Source organism: Macadamia integrifolia, chromosome 1 (genome assembly GCF_013358625.1).
Source record: "Macadamia integrifolia cultivar HAES 741 chromosome 1, SCU_Mint_v3, whole genome shotgun sequence".
Lineage (NCBI taxonomy): Eukaryota > Viridiplantae > Streptophyta > Magnoliopsida > Proteales > Proteaceae > Macadamia > Macadamia integrifolia.
The window spans coordinates 11,401,831-11,417,411 of record NC_056557.1 but is presented as its reverse complement, the minus strand read 5'-3'; positions in this window follow the sequence as shown (position 1 = coordinate 11,417,411).

The window sequence follows — 15,581 nt, the reverse complement described above, 5'->3', positions numbered from 1 at the left end:
GATTGGACCCAAATCGGACGTGCGACCTTCTTTTAACGTTCTAAACATAATTTTGTCATCGGATCGTGTTAATTTTGATTTCGAAATGGTGAAGTACTAACCCCATTCAATTATGTTAGGTTCACCAAATCCTACCCGATTCGCACCGGATCTCCCCCGTACTGAACGGGAATCCTTGTATGCTACAGGTAAGTGGGGAGAGGACGTTTGGCCTTGTTTCAAGGCATTGTTTGGCATTCATTTAATTATATCTAGTCTAGTCATGCCATCACGAATATGCTATGTAGATTAGTCATTCCTCACATTGATATGCATGTGTGCTATGTTTACTTTCCAAATGCCAATTGAATGAGATGTTTATATGTTGAATGTGGACATCATTGTGCATGACGCATTGATAGACTAGATGCCGTAGTCGGGTTGGAGATGAGTGCATTGGTGGCCCGTGGAATGGGACGCGGTGGCACTATGCAATCGCACTATTGTCATATAGGAGCATGCGGTATTAGGATTTTCACCATCCCGTGCTACGACCCCTCCCAACAGGGGTTAAGGTGTTGGGTTATCATTTAGGGGGAAGTAGTGGTCGCGGTCGTCGGGTGACTGTGGCGGTTAGACATAACGCCCGACGGGTCATGTAGGACAGCCGGCAACCCTGGTGGTACATTCAAGAGGGTCAATCGTACTGCTTTTAAATTGCTGGAGTCAGCACCTTTAAATTCAGTCATTTACATTTCTGTTGAGAGCCGGTGGACGGCATTGTCTTTACTTTTCTGAGTACTCACGGTGGGCCTTCTCCGACAGCCCTATGGGCGTATCGCGGGAGGGAGTTCGCGGCTCGTACCCGGAGTATACGCGCACTGTGGCTGTAGTAGCACTAAAACCATGACTTAGTAATGTTGCTTAGGTGGATGTGATTTAAAAATGTATAGCATGGCATGTAGTGCATATGATTGTGTTTTGATGTGTGGACTGCTGTGTGGTCCATCTTACCACTTACTGAGCTAGTGAGCTCATCCCACGTGTGCACCCCTTTTTAGATGATTTTGCAGGTCATATATCTGAGGAGACTGGGGTGGGTCCCACAGTCGAGTTTCCTAAAGAGGACTGGTGGACCCCGGAGGAGTTAGAGCACGGCACTGACTACTCGTGCGAGAGTTGTGCTGCGGGATAGCAGTTCTGAGGCCGAGCTGAGCTCCACCTTTGAGTCCATGCTGAGCTCCACTTTTGAGGCCGAGTTGAGCTCTACCTTGTGATGCCGAGCTGGGCTCAACCCTTGATGCCGAGTTGAGCTCTAGCCTTAGCTGTGTACTTTGATTATTTTGATAATTTCCTTTATGTACTTGATATGTGAATTGTATTTTTATTGTGTAAATATCATGCTTTCGGGCCCACATGTATATAATTATTGTATCACAATTCGGGTATCAAGTATTATGGGATTATTCATAGGTAAAACTTAGTCTTCCGCTGATCTGATGAGTTTGTATTAGTTGTGAGTATGCTGTGGTGGAATACAGTATCTGATGATCCTGGAAAGTTTGGGTTAACCGGTGTTAACCCGGTCACTGGCCCGGTTCTGTGAGAACGGGGTGTGACAATTGATGTTTCCAATGTGTTTAGAATTACAAGAGTAGGATACCCGATAAATTTGGGTCTAATCAGAATTCAAGAAGTAGGATTGGTAGGTCGACAGGCGGGCAAGGCACCCACCAGTCCTTGCTCGCCTGTCTGACCAGGAACACTGCTGAGACCGATGAGCCAAGAGCTGTGGGCAAGGCACCCACCACTCGCGATCGAGGTTTTGCTACTCTCTCCCATTCTTCATCCCAACTTGGGGAAACCAAGGGTTGATTCGACTGCATTTTTCAATAATCTAAGGCTTCAAATCATGATTCCAATCTAGATCTAATGTCGATCCAAGGTCTTATGCATGGATCTTATCTCTTTGCTAACACCTCAAACCCTCAAATCCTTCTCTTTAGCTCAAGGGATCAACAAAAGCTTCACAAATCTTGCAAGTCTTCCTCTAAATCCTTCATAAACAACTTAGATTCACATTCTCAAGAGATCACAACAAGATCCAAAGGATTTCTACCCAAATCGAAGGGTTTCACTTTGGTTTTCATAAAAGGCTTAAGGAGTATGGACTTTACTCACCTCAAATCGTAGATCTCGAGATGAGGATCACAAATTCGGTGTTAGATTCAAGAGATCTAACCTCGGCAACGCACATTGATCGTCTCCTTCCCCATTTTCTTCTTCCTTCCTCTCTCCTCTTTCTTCTTTACGTTTCTCAACTACCGTGTAAAACAATAAATGAGATGAAAAAGAGGTAATAAATGCTATTTATAGTGGGGTAAAAATATCTAGTGACTAAATTGGTAGGTCACATTAGTGGGTCGACCCACTTATGACCACCCACCAGTCGGCCAGGACTTAGCCTAAACATTGGGATTTTCGATGGGGCTCTGCCTCGACACGTATTTCGCTCATTGTAGACTATTTATATGCATACTCAACATAAAATACGGCTACGTACCTTTATTGTGCGTACATGGCCTCGTGATACATTCAAGTGCATGGCTTCGGTACGAAGACTACATTAGGCACTGACTCCAGCTCATTTGGCCAACTTGAGTTCAAGGTCACTCTTGCCATCATGTTCCATAAGGTACTTATCCTAACTCACTCGGGTTCAGGTCCTGCAAGACCAAATCGAACCAACCGAAAAATTAGACCAAGTTTAGAAAGTAGGGTATCACATCTTACTTAATGAGATACATGTTAAGAACTCTGGTCAGGTAACTATTCCTTCTATTGGGGTTGTGGTCCCTTCTGAGGGACTTGGTCAAGTTTCTAGGAAGAAGGATGTTCCAACACCAGTTGTGGCTTAGCCAGATAAAGTTCCTATCATTGGCGGTTCTTCTAGTAAATTTGGAGTCCCTTTTGCTTTGCTTGGGGAGCTAGTTGGTCAAGCTACTTTTGCCAAGCCTAATGACCAAGCACCCCCTCTGAAATCCACTACCTAGGTGGCCTCTGTCAAGCCTAGTGATCAGGGGTTGGCCGCTAAGCCTTGTGGTCCAGTGTCAGGTCGTCCTCCTCTTAAACTTGCTGGTCAAGCTTCTGCTCGTCCTCTAGTCACCGAGCAGACTTCTGTTGAGAAACCAAGTGATCTAGTCTCCTCATGTCCTTTGGGTGAAGCTAGTGGTTCAGGGTCTTCTAGGGTAGCAAGTGATCCTCCAACACCCATTAGTTGATATGTCTGTTTGTGTTGACATGCGTTGGCGACCTTATCTTACTTATATAACTTGGGGTATTACTTAGTAATTGGCTTTCTCTCGGAGGAGTAGGACTATGCCTTGGTCGTTTCATCCTCTCTTGGAGGAGTAGGGCTATGCCTTGGTTGTCGCATCCTCTTTTGGAGGAGATGGTTTACCTCTCTTGGAGAAAATGGGTTATGCCCTTCTCATCTTATCCTCCCTTGAAGGAGATGGGTTGTGCCCTCATTGTCTCATCCTCTCTTAGAGGAGTAAGGTTGTGCCCTGGTTATCTTATCTTCTCTTGGAGGAGATGGGTTGTGCACTTGTCGTTTTGTCCTCTCTTAGAGGAGTAGGGTTGTGCCCTAGTCGTCTTATCTTCTCTCAGAGGAGATGAGATGTGTCCTTGTCGTTTTATCCTCTCTTGGAGGAGTAGGGCTATGCCCTGGTCATCTTATCTCCTATCAGAGGAGATGGGTTGTGTCCTTGTTGTCTTATCCTCTAGTAGGGCTATGCCTGGTTGTCTCGTCCTCTCTTAGAGGAGTAGGGTTATGCCCTGGTCATCTTATCTTCTATGGGAGGAGATAGGTTGTGCCCTTGTCGTCTTATCCTCTCTTGGAGGAAATGGGTTGTGCCCTCATTGTCTTATCCTCTCTTGGAGAAGTAAGGCTATGCCTCGGTCATCTTATTTTCTCTAGGAGGAGATAGGTTGTGCCCCTGGCATCTTGTCTTCTCTTGGAGGAGTAGGGTTGTGCCCTTGTAAGGACCCTGTATGTGTACTCCTTGCTAGATTTAGATATGGTTGGATGAAGTTTGTAGACAATCCGTCGTGCATACATTTGCAAGACTTTAAGCAGAGATAGATGAGTCAAATTGGACTTGATTTGTTATCATAAAGGAGAAACAAATATGTCTAGTCAACGATTATGTTAATTGACTTTCATTTCAATAGAACTCTAGTGTTAATTTGAAGGAGAGAAATGTTGTACCCAACTTTGGAGATGGCTTCTATTAATTAAACTTTTTGAAATTTTTGAAGTTCCATGCTCTTTATAGTTCTTTTCCATCAAGGGTTTCTAGGTGATATGTACCAGCTGGCCTTGCTGTTAGAACTCCCTATGGGTTTGAGTTTGAAACCCTATTGAGGAAACCACAGAGGAAAAACAAGAACACGAATCTAATAAAATTATGGAGGATCGATTTGTACCTTTCACCTAGTATGCTGAAGATGATTGATGTTGGTCACTCCCACTTTCGCTCTCTTGGCTTGGCTATAGATCTTCTACAGCCCTTTAAATCTCCTTGGTTCTCTCACTTTAGTGGTAAAGTGGGGAAGAGTGAATAATGGCTGTAGAGACCCAAAACCTAGTATTTATAATACTGTCCTGTACTCAAAACCCTAAACCACAATGGGTTGAGCCAGCATATCCCTAAGCTTGAGAGTGGACCGAACCGGTTCATGTAATTTGACTCTCACCCATTTAATCAACCCGAATAATTAATTTAGCCCATAAATCCAATAATCTCCCACTTGGGCTACATTAATTATAAGGATGTCTTTTAAATTAGTGTGGCCATAGAATCTTATTACATTAACCACTCTTACTGTGATTCAGTTGAAAAACCACTCACATCGAATAACAGCAGAAGATACACCTCAATATACGGCATACAACTTTCTGTTATTACAAACATAAGTAAGTTTCTTAACACGAATCTATGTGGGATACCATCATAGAAACATTGACATATCCTCAAATTACACTGTTGTCATTCTATGTAGGTCCTTAACTGAGATATTAACCTTCACTGTGGCAAATCGCCTTTGATCTGTGGTTAATATCTAACTGTGGCCTTCCGCCTATAAACTGTGGCAAATATTGCCTATGAACTGTGACAAATACTGTCTTAAAATGTGGCAAACATTACCTTTTGAATTGTGGCAAAATATTGCCTATAACTAAGAAATTACTGCCTATAAAAACATTTTCAAATGAAATCATAAACCAAATATTTCAAGAAATAACTGTGCATAATGTAAATGCTAAAACTTAACCATAATTCATCAAACTGTGCCCCAAAACATACGGGCTAAGGTTCAAAACATAAACAAATACTAAACAAAACCAGAGCTCCCACTAATCAAGCATTTCAAATAACTGTATGTAAAGAAATCCTAACTACTTGATGGGACCAAATTTTACTTGCTCTCAATTGCTGATGATCAGTCTACCTCACCCTTTCTTAGTATCATCCTGCTTATCAACCCCAGAATTCTTCCTCTTCTCTAACCATTTCTTGAAAATAAAATAGTCCTTCTTCACATATCCTTTCTTATGGCACCAGAAACACTCTACGTTGTTGGTATTCTCTTCATCCTGAGTCTTTTGAGATGTGTCAAGTTCTTGAGAGCTATTAGTCCTGTCATATGGCTTGACGCTTCCCCTGTTGGAAAAATTTTTGTTCCTTCTGCTTGGTCCACCAGAAGATCCCTTGTGAAAAGTTGCATGTGCACTCTCAAACCTAGTTTGTTTCAATTTTTCTTCCTCTTGAGTGCAAATGGAAATGAGCTCATTTAGGCTCCAATCGTCCTTCAGTGCAATGTAGGTAGATTGGATAACCTTATACTGACTAGGGAGGGTATTCAGTGCAATGTGTACAATATATTCTTATACTGACTAGGGAGGGTATTCCAAGATCCTTAAGTTTACCAGCATCAGTAGCTACACCCAAAATGTATTCTCTAACACTCCCACATCCATCATACCTTGTATTCATTAGCCTGGTCATCAATGTGGTTTTCTCAGCTTTCTTGTTGTGTTGAAATCTACCTTTAATAGCATCCAGGAATTCTTTTGCAGTGTCTTTGATCTCTATGTTTCCACGTATAATTTCAGGAACTGCCTTTTTTAAAACCAGTATGCACTTTCTGTTTGCTTCAGTCCATTTCTTAAACTTGGTCCTTTCAGCACTTCTGCTCGAGTCTGTGAGAGGCTCAGGTTTAGGCTCCCTAAGTGCCAAGTCTAAGTCAAGAAGACCTAAATGCAATTCTAATTCCTCCACCCACTTTTGATAGTTGTTACCAGTGAGTATTGGGATGGAAGATACATAACTTGAGGGAACTGCCATCTTACTACAGTAGTAACAACAACACAATACATGCCAAATATCAAAATATAAACCATAATATAAAAGCATGTAATACCATCAATATATTTTAAATAAGAGTTACAACTAAAAATGTATCCCTATCCTTTGGGACAGGAATTAGCTGATGCTCTTATATTATTCTTTTAACTGTGAAAACAACACTAACTTTGGAATTCAATCATCTTTGGGCAAAAGAACTCCAAATTCAATGTCCCTTTCTGAAATGTGGATGATTATCCTCAAACCTTGATGACATAACCTTTGGGAAAGTATCACCTTTACTGTTGGAGAAGATACAATCGAATTAAATGTACCACTTTGGTGGGTTTCACTCAGTTCTATCATATCTTTCCCATTGGAGATGTATATCTTTATGTTCAAAACATACATATAAATGTCACTAGGACAACAATAACCATACAAGAGTCACAACCGCAACTACATTCCTATCCTTTGGGCTAAGAATGCACTGGTCCTCTTGTAAATTTATATTTACTGTGAAAAGAACAATAACTTTTGAAATCCCCTCACCTTTGGGCTTAGGAACCTCTAGGTTACTGTCATTTTCTTAACTTTGGTGACATCACCTTTGGGCAAATGTCACCTATATTGTTTCCCTGTGGAAAATCATGAAATAATAAAATGTACCACTTTAGTGGATTCCACCTCATCATTTCATGGTTTCCTAAAGCAAAATTACTTTGCAACTAAGAATGAGCGGAAGCTTACACCCTTTTCCATATTAACATATCTCAATTTAAAAAAAAAAAACTTCTCAATTTCATGGTAACCAATAACATATATATTTTTCAAAGCATTGATTTATGCCATTTTGTTTCAATGATTGAAACTAAATACAACATAAAATTTCAAATAAACATGTCATATTAAAAAAATTAGATCATTAAATGTGGCCCGAAACAAGGAATCCAACGCAAAAAACAGATTTCAATTTGGCCTTAAAACGAACTTTTAAATGAAATTTAAAGTAGTTTAAATAAAAACGCCCTTTTGTTTCAATGATTGAAACTAAATACAACATAAAATTTCAAATAAACATGTCATATTAAAAAATTAGATCATTAAATGTGGCCCGAAACAAGGAATCCAACGCAAAAAACAGATTTCAATTTGGCCTTAAAACGAACCTTTAAATGAAATTTAAAGTAGTTTAAATAAAAACCCAAAATGAACAAAAACCAAACAAGTCTTTTTTTTTTTAAATCAATCAAGACCAACCGGTTCGGCCATATGAATTCCGGGTCAAATTCGGGTCAATTGGTCAACGACCCGGTCAACCTTTGACCGAGTCAAATAGTACATATGAGTTGACCCACTGTGTCACCGGTTCGAATCGGTAGGGTTTTCGAGTTGAACCGGCGATGCCTCGCCGCCGTTTTTTTTTTTTGAATTTTTTTTCTCTCTCCTCCGGCAGCCGGTTTCCGGTGGCGCGTGCCGGCGCGTACGGATGTTTCCGGTGACTTGCGGCATACCGCCGCGACCGTATTCTCGTGATCTACAACTTTCGTGAAGAAAGTTTTTCCATACAGGATTTTTAAGTGATGGTAAAATTACGATTTTTATGATTTTCATGATTTTTAATCAAATCAGGTTTTAAGTAATAATCAAAATCTTCATGTACAAGAAAAATTCAATCGATTCTTGTCCCATGTGGTCTGCTCTGATACCAATTGTTAGAACTCCCTATGGGTTTGAGATTGAAACCCTATGGAGGAAACCACACAGGAAAAACAAGAACACGAATCTAATAAAATTATGGAGGATCGATTTGTACCTTTCACCTAGTATGCTGAAGATGATTGATGTTGGTCACTCCCACTTTCGCTCTCTTGGCTTGGCTATGGATCTTCTACAGCCCCTTAAACCTCCTTGGTTCTCTCACTTTAGTGGTAAAGTGGGGAAGAGTGAATAATGGTTGTAGGGACCCAAAACCTAGTATTTATAATACTGTCCCGCACTCAAAACCCTAAATCACAATGGGTTGAGCCAGCATATCCCTAAGCTTGAGAGTGGACCGAACCGGTTCATGCAATTTGACTCTCACCCATTTAATCAACCCGAATAATTAATTTAGCCCATAAATCCAACAGGAAGATCTCATTAATGCAGTCATCACTTCTTCCTTCATCCCCAGGGTATCTAAAACTAGATTGTCTTGATATGCAATTTCATATGCTTGATAATAAATGAATGTAAAGCTCAGCCTGGTGCACTCATCTTGCGCCAAGGCCTGCAACAATTTTTAGGAATCGAGTTTGTGTTGATGGGGCCGGGGTTTGACATTGTTTATACCACCAACATCTGCTGCTCATACGGTATGTTCTTTGTATGATTTTGATATACGGTATGTGCTGAACTTTCATTTTGTTTAGAATCTCTTAAATGTGGTAGCCTATTGTACCATGTCACTATGCTACAGTGATCACTATTTGTCTCTTTAAGAAGCCTCCGTGAATCGTTTGGTCTTTGTATGCCTTTGGCATGTTGAATCTTGGAAGTCAGAATTAATGTTCTATTTATTGGTGATAGGTTCCATTTTCAACTTGACTAATTTCAGCTCGGTAGTGTATTGTATCTGGTGCTGCTTACTTGGATGACATCTCTGGGTAGAAAAATGAACAAAATTTGTGCTTCTTAACACTGAAGAGGGGTTGATGGGAGAGGCAGGAGGAGAGAGACGGAGAGAGATGGGTGGGGCAGAAGACATGAGGACAGCGGGTAAAGCAAGGGCTGAGCCTGTGTGTGTGTGCGTGTGTGTGTGAGAGAGAGAGAGAGAGGAAATTTTCTTCTAAGTTTCATGTTCTCTCCCTAACAATCTCTGCGGGAGGAGAGAAAGGCATCGCCACTACCAGAGGACCAACCACAGCAGCAGAGAAATGTGGCAGTGAAGCCAGGATTTCTTATGTTAGTGAATGGGGTCAACGAGGAAGAAGCTTGTTGTGGTGACCTAGGTGGATCATGGTGGTGGTGGTGGTGGTGGTGGAGGAGACCGAGAAGGTGGAGATAGGGTGTGGAGGAATGGAGCGAGGGGACCGGCTATTGAGGGCAGTGGCATCAATTCTGTGGAGGTCGAGGAGGGAGGCGATGGTGAATAGGGCTACTTTGTAGTAAGGGTATGTGTGGTGATCGTATACTCGGTTTCCTACATAAGTCGCAGGAATTAGGTGAATCGGTTTGATCAGTTCAGTGAAGGCACGTGAAGTAATGATATCGTAGCTTCTCCCACACTTCTTGCAGTTGCACGCCTGCACCCTGCAAGCAGTGATTTGGGCCAGGGACTATTGTTGGTCTGCACTTCATCACCAACTTTCTGAGGAGTTTGGCGTTGGCTACTACTTTGAACAGGTGGAGAGGCTGCTGTTCCTCCAAAGACTTGGAATTTGGAAGGCATCATAATCCCATTTACATACTATGCACAAAGTTAGCCCAAAGGAAGATGAGGACCAGGAGAGAAGGTCATCGTGATGGATACGAATTCCGGTTGCCCTAAACAATGGGGGAAGGCGTGGGAGAAGATAGAAGGCAAGTTTAAGGAAGAGAGTGGGGTGAGGTGAGCAGCGGAAAAGAAGGGTCGCTTCCGCTTCTGCCCGACTGCCCGTATCAGACGAGTGAGTGTAGGTAGAACTTAGGAGGAAGACAAACCACATAACTTTCACTGTACAAAAATCTCTGACACACGGTCTTCTGTTGGGCCACTCTACTCTCATGAATGATGATTTGCAGAAAAGATGAAGAGGGGAAAGGAATGGAGGCTGGAGGAAGGGCGTCCCATGTCTTCTCGTCAGTCAGTAAGTCAGTTTGGAAAGAAAGGGAATGATTGAAAGAGGGGAAAGACAAATGGACATCTTTTACTACCGTACAAATTATCTGAGATACAATATCTGTTGGTTGGGGCTTGAAAAGGCCAACTCATGGAGGAGATCTATCGAACCGTGTCTCACTGATGTCTCTTTCTTCAGTTTTAGTCTTCTCGCAGGGCATTCTCACTCTCTCTCTCTTTCTCTCTCCCCCCGTCTTTCACTGCTGTCTTGGAAGTGGTAAATTATCTGGTTTGTTGTTGTACCCATTGCTCAGCTCAGAGGACCACGCGCGCTCGTACCGATCATTTGCCCACCTAATCTAGGCCCCCTGCACTCTTGAGAGTTATTGCATCTTAGCTATTCGTGGGTTAAGCATACCGGGCCGGGTCGCTGGGTCTTCTTCATTCTCTTAATAGGCCAGTGAATTGAAACCCATAAACACAACCTCCCCCCCCCCTCTGTTTTCTTGGGTACTTTAACTACATTTTTGGATCTTTAAACTACTAAAACTGTAATTCTGATTGATATCCTTTTTTTTTTTTTAATGAATGTAGCTGTTGTCAAGGAATCATCCTTTGTGTATGTAAATAACTTTGTTTTTATTTAGTTATATATTTTTTTTTCTTTCAGTCATAAAATAAAATTTTGATAACATGTAAAGTTTGCATTATATCAAATTACCATGTATGTCAATTAAACCCCTTGTATAGGTCTCGGTGAAGTAAAGAATTGATCTCATGCCCTCTTAGGACCCATTGGCAAGGTTACCACCAATTATGCGAGGATTCTCAATTTTTGGTTTGATCGATTAACTTGATAGGACCGATCGAGAATACAAGACTAAACCAACCAATAATTAAATATTGTTGTCTAAGGTCCCGTTTGATAACGTTTCAAGAAACGCGTTTCTGCCGTTTCTGTTTCCAGAAACAGCAGAAACGGAGTAAAATGCGTTTGATAAAACTGTTTCGTTTCACTTATTTTTATAAATAGAAATAGAAAGTTTTACTTATTTATGGTTCAAGAAACAACCCAGGCGAAATAAGTTCAACTTGTTTCAACTTGTTTTACTGTTTCTGGAAACGACTTGTGGAAATTCTTTCACTGGTAACCATCGACTTCTAAAAACATGACTTATCAAACACCTTCAATTCCGTTTCTGTTTCTAGAAACGGAAATTTATGTTTCTGCCGTTTCTTGAAACAGAAACGGTAGAAACGTTATCAAACGGGCCCTAAGTTTTAAATTCAAAAATAATTTTAAATTATCGATTGGTTTCATTCCAGCCCAATTGAACCAACGGACACTCAACATATTGGCTCGATTGAGGCTGATAACTGGTGGGGCCCTATAATTGAATTAAACCCTTAAAATGAGAATATTTACCTATAGTTAGGGCCCGTTTGATAACGTTTCAAGATATAGAAATTAAAATTTCTACCTATTTATGGTTCAAGAAATGACCCAAGCGAAACAAATTCTACTTGTTTCGCCGTTTATGGAAACGACTTATATCCATTCTTTCGCTAGTTACTATTGATTTTCAAAAACATGACTTATCAAACACCTTCAATTCCGTTTCTGTTTCTAGAAACGAAAATTTATGTTTCTGCCGTTTCTTGAAACAAAAATGACAGAAATGTTATCAAACGGACCCTAATACTTGAGAACTTTGTCCACTTGCATGGTCTTTTCGTATCCATTTATGTTTCTGCCGTTTCTTGAAACAAAAATGACAGAAATGTTATCAAACGGACCCTAATACTTGAGAACTTTGTTAGATTAAAAATGAAAAATGAAAAAAAAAAAATCCAGAAATAGAAGTGCCTATTGATTCCTAAGGCCTCATTTGGTATGATTTCTATTTTGATATTATGGTGTGAATTCTATTTTTGAAGTTGTTTGGTTTGATTTTCACACTTTATTAGAGTGAAATATAAATCAAATTTTGACTGAAATTTTGAAATACACAAAAGAAATACACAAAAAGCCTTCTCAATTTCAAAATGAAAATTGCATTCATTCTTGCTCTTTAATGAGTACAGAGAGAATTTGATGGGCAAAGTAGGATATTCATGTTAATATTAAAAAATCATCATTCTTCTTCTTCTTCGTTTTTTTTTTTTTTTTTTAGCAAAAAGATCCTTAATATAAAAAAATAAAACATAATTGAAGAAAAAAATCTAAAATCAAACAGCATTCCCAACACACCCGATACGTGGATCCCCACCTCATCGTCGTTGCCACCACCACCACCACGCTCTTCCCAACCCCCCTCTTGCCACCATCACTCTACCAAATAGATTCCCTCCACACTCACACTTGAGACTCAATTGGTTCAACTGAAGATGGGTTTGGTACAATAAAGTGAACTTATATTGATGCATAATGCCATTTGAATTCAAGAACAAAGGTGGTGCATGGCATGTGCCTTAAGTGATAGAGCCAGAGGTCCAGCAGGCGAGTTAGGACCCAGGATCCTCTCCAGCCGGATGGAGATTCTCTCCAACCACGGTCTCCTTCTTCTATAAAATAAGAAAGTAAAATTCTGTCAACATCACTTGTATGTGATCATAACAATTGTCTAGTGACCTTGGTGAGCTGATTCCATTTAAAAAAAAAAAATAGTATTTTAAATCATTTTACCCTTGTAGATTGGTAATGGATTGGTCTTGATTGATATCAACATATGGATGTCTAGTGACCTTGGTGAGCTGATTCCATTTAAAAGTTGTAGATTTCTTATTGCCAGAGAGAGAGAGAGAGAGAGATTCCAGCGGAATTTATAAAGATGATGCTTTAGTCCCTGTTTGATTAGTGGTGTTTTGATGGGTGGGAGTCTTGGGGTGGGATTATTGTACAGATTTCCCCACCCCAGTAGGTTATTAGAGCGTTTGATTACTTGGGGCGGGAAGTTGGGGAGACAACATCTCTTTTCTTGTCGGCCCACGTGGCTTATCAGTTCTCCCACCCCACCCCCTATAGGACTTTGCCAAAATTCCAGGGATTTTGAGCTCAAAGGTCTCAGCCATACGCTGACTCTCCCTCTCATCAACGTGATGCACCACCCAACCGTGGCAGTCAGTCACTGCAACACAAGATGCTATCGTTGCAAGCCGTAGTTGCCGGAAATGGGCTATCCAGCACCATGTCATCACACCCCTGTGCAGCTCCTCGCCCAAATCACAAGCCAACCCAGTAGTGCCCACAAGCCCTCTCCATCATCCGCCAGCACTCTCCATCTCCCGTTTTTCCTTAGCTTGCACCGGCTGCTGGAAGCCAGCAACTTGGGCTGAAAGCTTTCAAAAAAAAAAAAAGGGGAAGAAGATGAACAGTATTCTAGGGATTTTTTATTTTTTTATTTTTTTATTTTTTCTTTCGAAAACCCAATGTTCCCATTGCACCTGAGATGGGAATGAACCCATGTCGTTTTGTCCTTCTTTGTCATCACCCTCTTTTCTTGCTTAGCTTCTACATTTGAGGCGACCCTATTTTCCTATAATCACATTTGCCGATAGACACAACCCTCTTCGATTCGATCCAACAATACCTACGCATCCAATCCCAAAACCCACCCTCTTTTCTTGCTTAGCTTCTACATTTGAGGCTACCTAATTCCTACAATCACATTTGCCGATAGACACAACCCTCTATTACTGCAAGGCTTGGCCAGCAGGCTTGAGAAAAAAAAGAAAAAAGCAAGAGGGAAGAAGATGAATAGTACGTTGGTATACAATGTCTTGTATTCCACCACTATTTAACCCAGAGTGTACTAGTGCAGCACTTCAATAGGTAGAATGGCTATCCCGCTAGCCGGTTAACTGGTCGTGAGGGTTGCAAGGGGGGCAGGACGCCCCTTACATGGTAGGAGGTGTAGGGGGGCGCTGCTCAATTTTTTATTTGATAACAATTGTGTATTTTTCGGATTAGGTTTTTTCGCTATATTTGTAGTGATGATTTATTTCTCTATAATGCAAGCAATACTGAGAGGTGTGAGGACGAACGTTGTAACCCTATTTTCCATTGATAGTGAAGCAAGATCTCATCTCACCGGGGATGTAGACAACTTTACTGAATCTCGTAAAATCCGTGTGCATTGTTTGTTTTGTTCTTTCATCATCTTCTGCTTATTTTCGGGTTGTGTTTCTACACAATATCCCACCCACTTTTCACATTTCGCAACCAAACACAATGAGATGGGAATGATCAGTAAGAATTACACCATTTTCTTATGTTTCTACACATTTTCCTTTTCTGTTGGTCATCCCAATAACATATGGGGTCCATCATCTTCTGCATTATTTTCCCACCTCATGAACCCTTCTAAACAAAAAGGACCTTAAAGAAGAAGAGCGGATCATATTCACGTACGAAAATGTACGAGAACAATCATGATTCATGGATATAGAATCAACTTTCTCTCTTTTCATGAACCATTCTAAACAGAAAGGACCTTAAAGAAGAAGAGCGGATCATGAGTGTATATAAGCGGATCATATTCACTTGAAGATATTATCTGATTAGTCAAAATGGGACTATCACCTTTGCATCGGGTAGTAGAACTCTATATGTTAGGGTTGTAGATATCATGAGTGATATGAGCCGTATATAAGCCTGATGCATTCACTTGAAGATATTATCTGACCAAACTGGATTTTTTAATATTAAATATATAGGATAATTGATATCGAGACTATCGATATAGGTCGACACCGATTCTAAGTCGCCGCCACTAAACCTACTAAACCTATCCTTCAACAAAGGTGGCGCCACCAAAGACATTCAGTTCGAACTTCAAAGCATACCATGAATATCGGGTGGTTTTGCAATGGAAAAATCTCTGACCCATTTGTGATTTTGGATATTTATAATAAAGCGATCTTCAGTTGAGAATAGTAAAAGTATTGGATGTGAGATTTAGGCCTTTGAGGAGTTTAGGCCGTGTTTGGTAGTCAGGAGAAGAAAAGAAAAGAATAGAAAATAAAAAAAGAAAAAAGCATGTCTATTTGATTATCAATAAAAGAAAAGAAAAGAAAAGAATTTTTTTTTTCTATTTTCTTGTGTTTATTTATATTTTAGGCTGTGTTTGGTAGTGAAGAGAATAAAAAAAAAGAAAAAAGTACAAAAACATAATAAAACATGGGAAAATACAAAAAACTTTTCTTTTCTTTTCTTTTCATCTCTTCTAATGCTAACCAAACATATATACTTTTTTTTTTTTCTCACAATTATGAGAAAATACAAAAAACTTTTCTTTTCTTTTCATCTCTTCTAATGCTAACCAAACATATATACATTTTTTTTTCTCACAATTTCATTTCTTTTCTTCTCTTTTTTTTTTTTTTTTTTT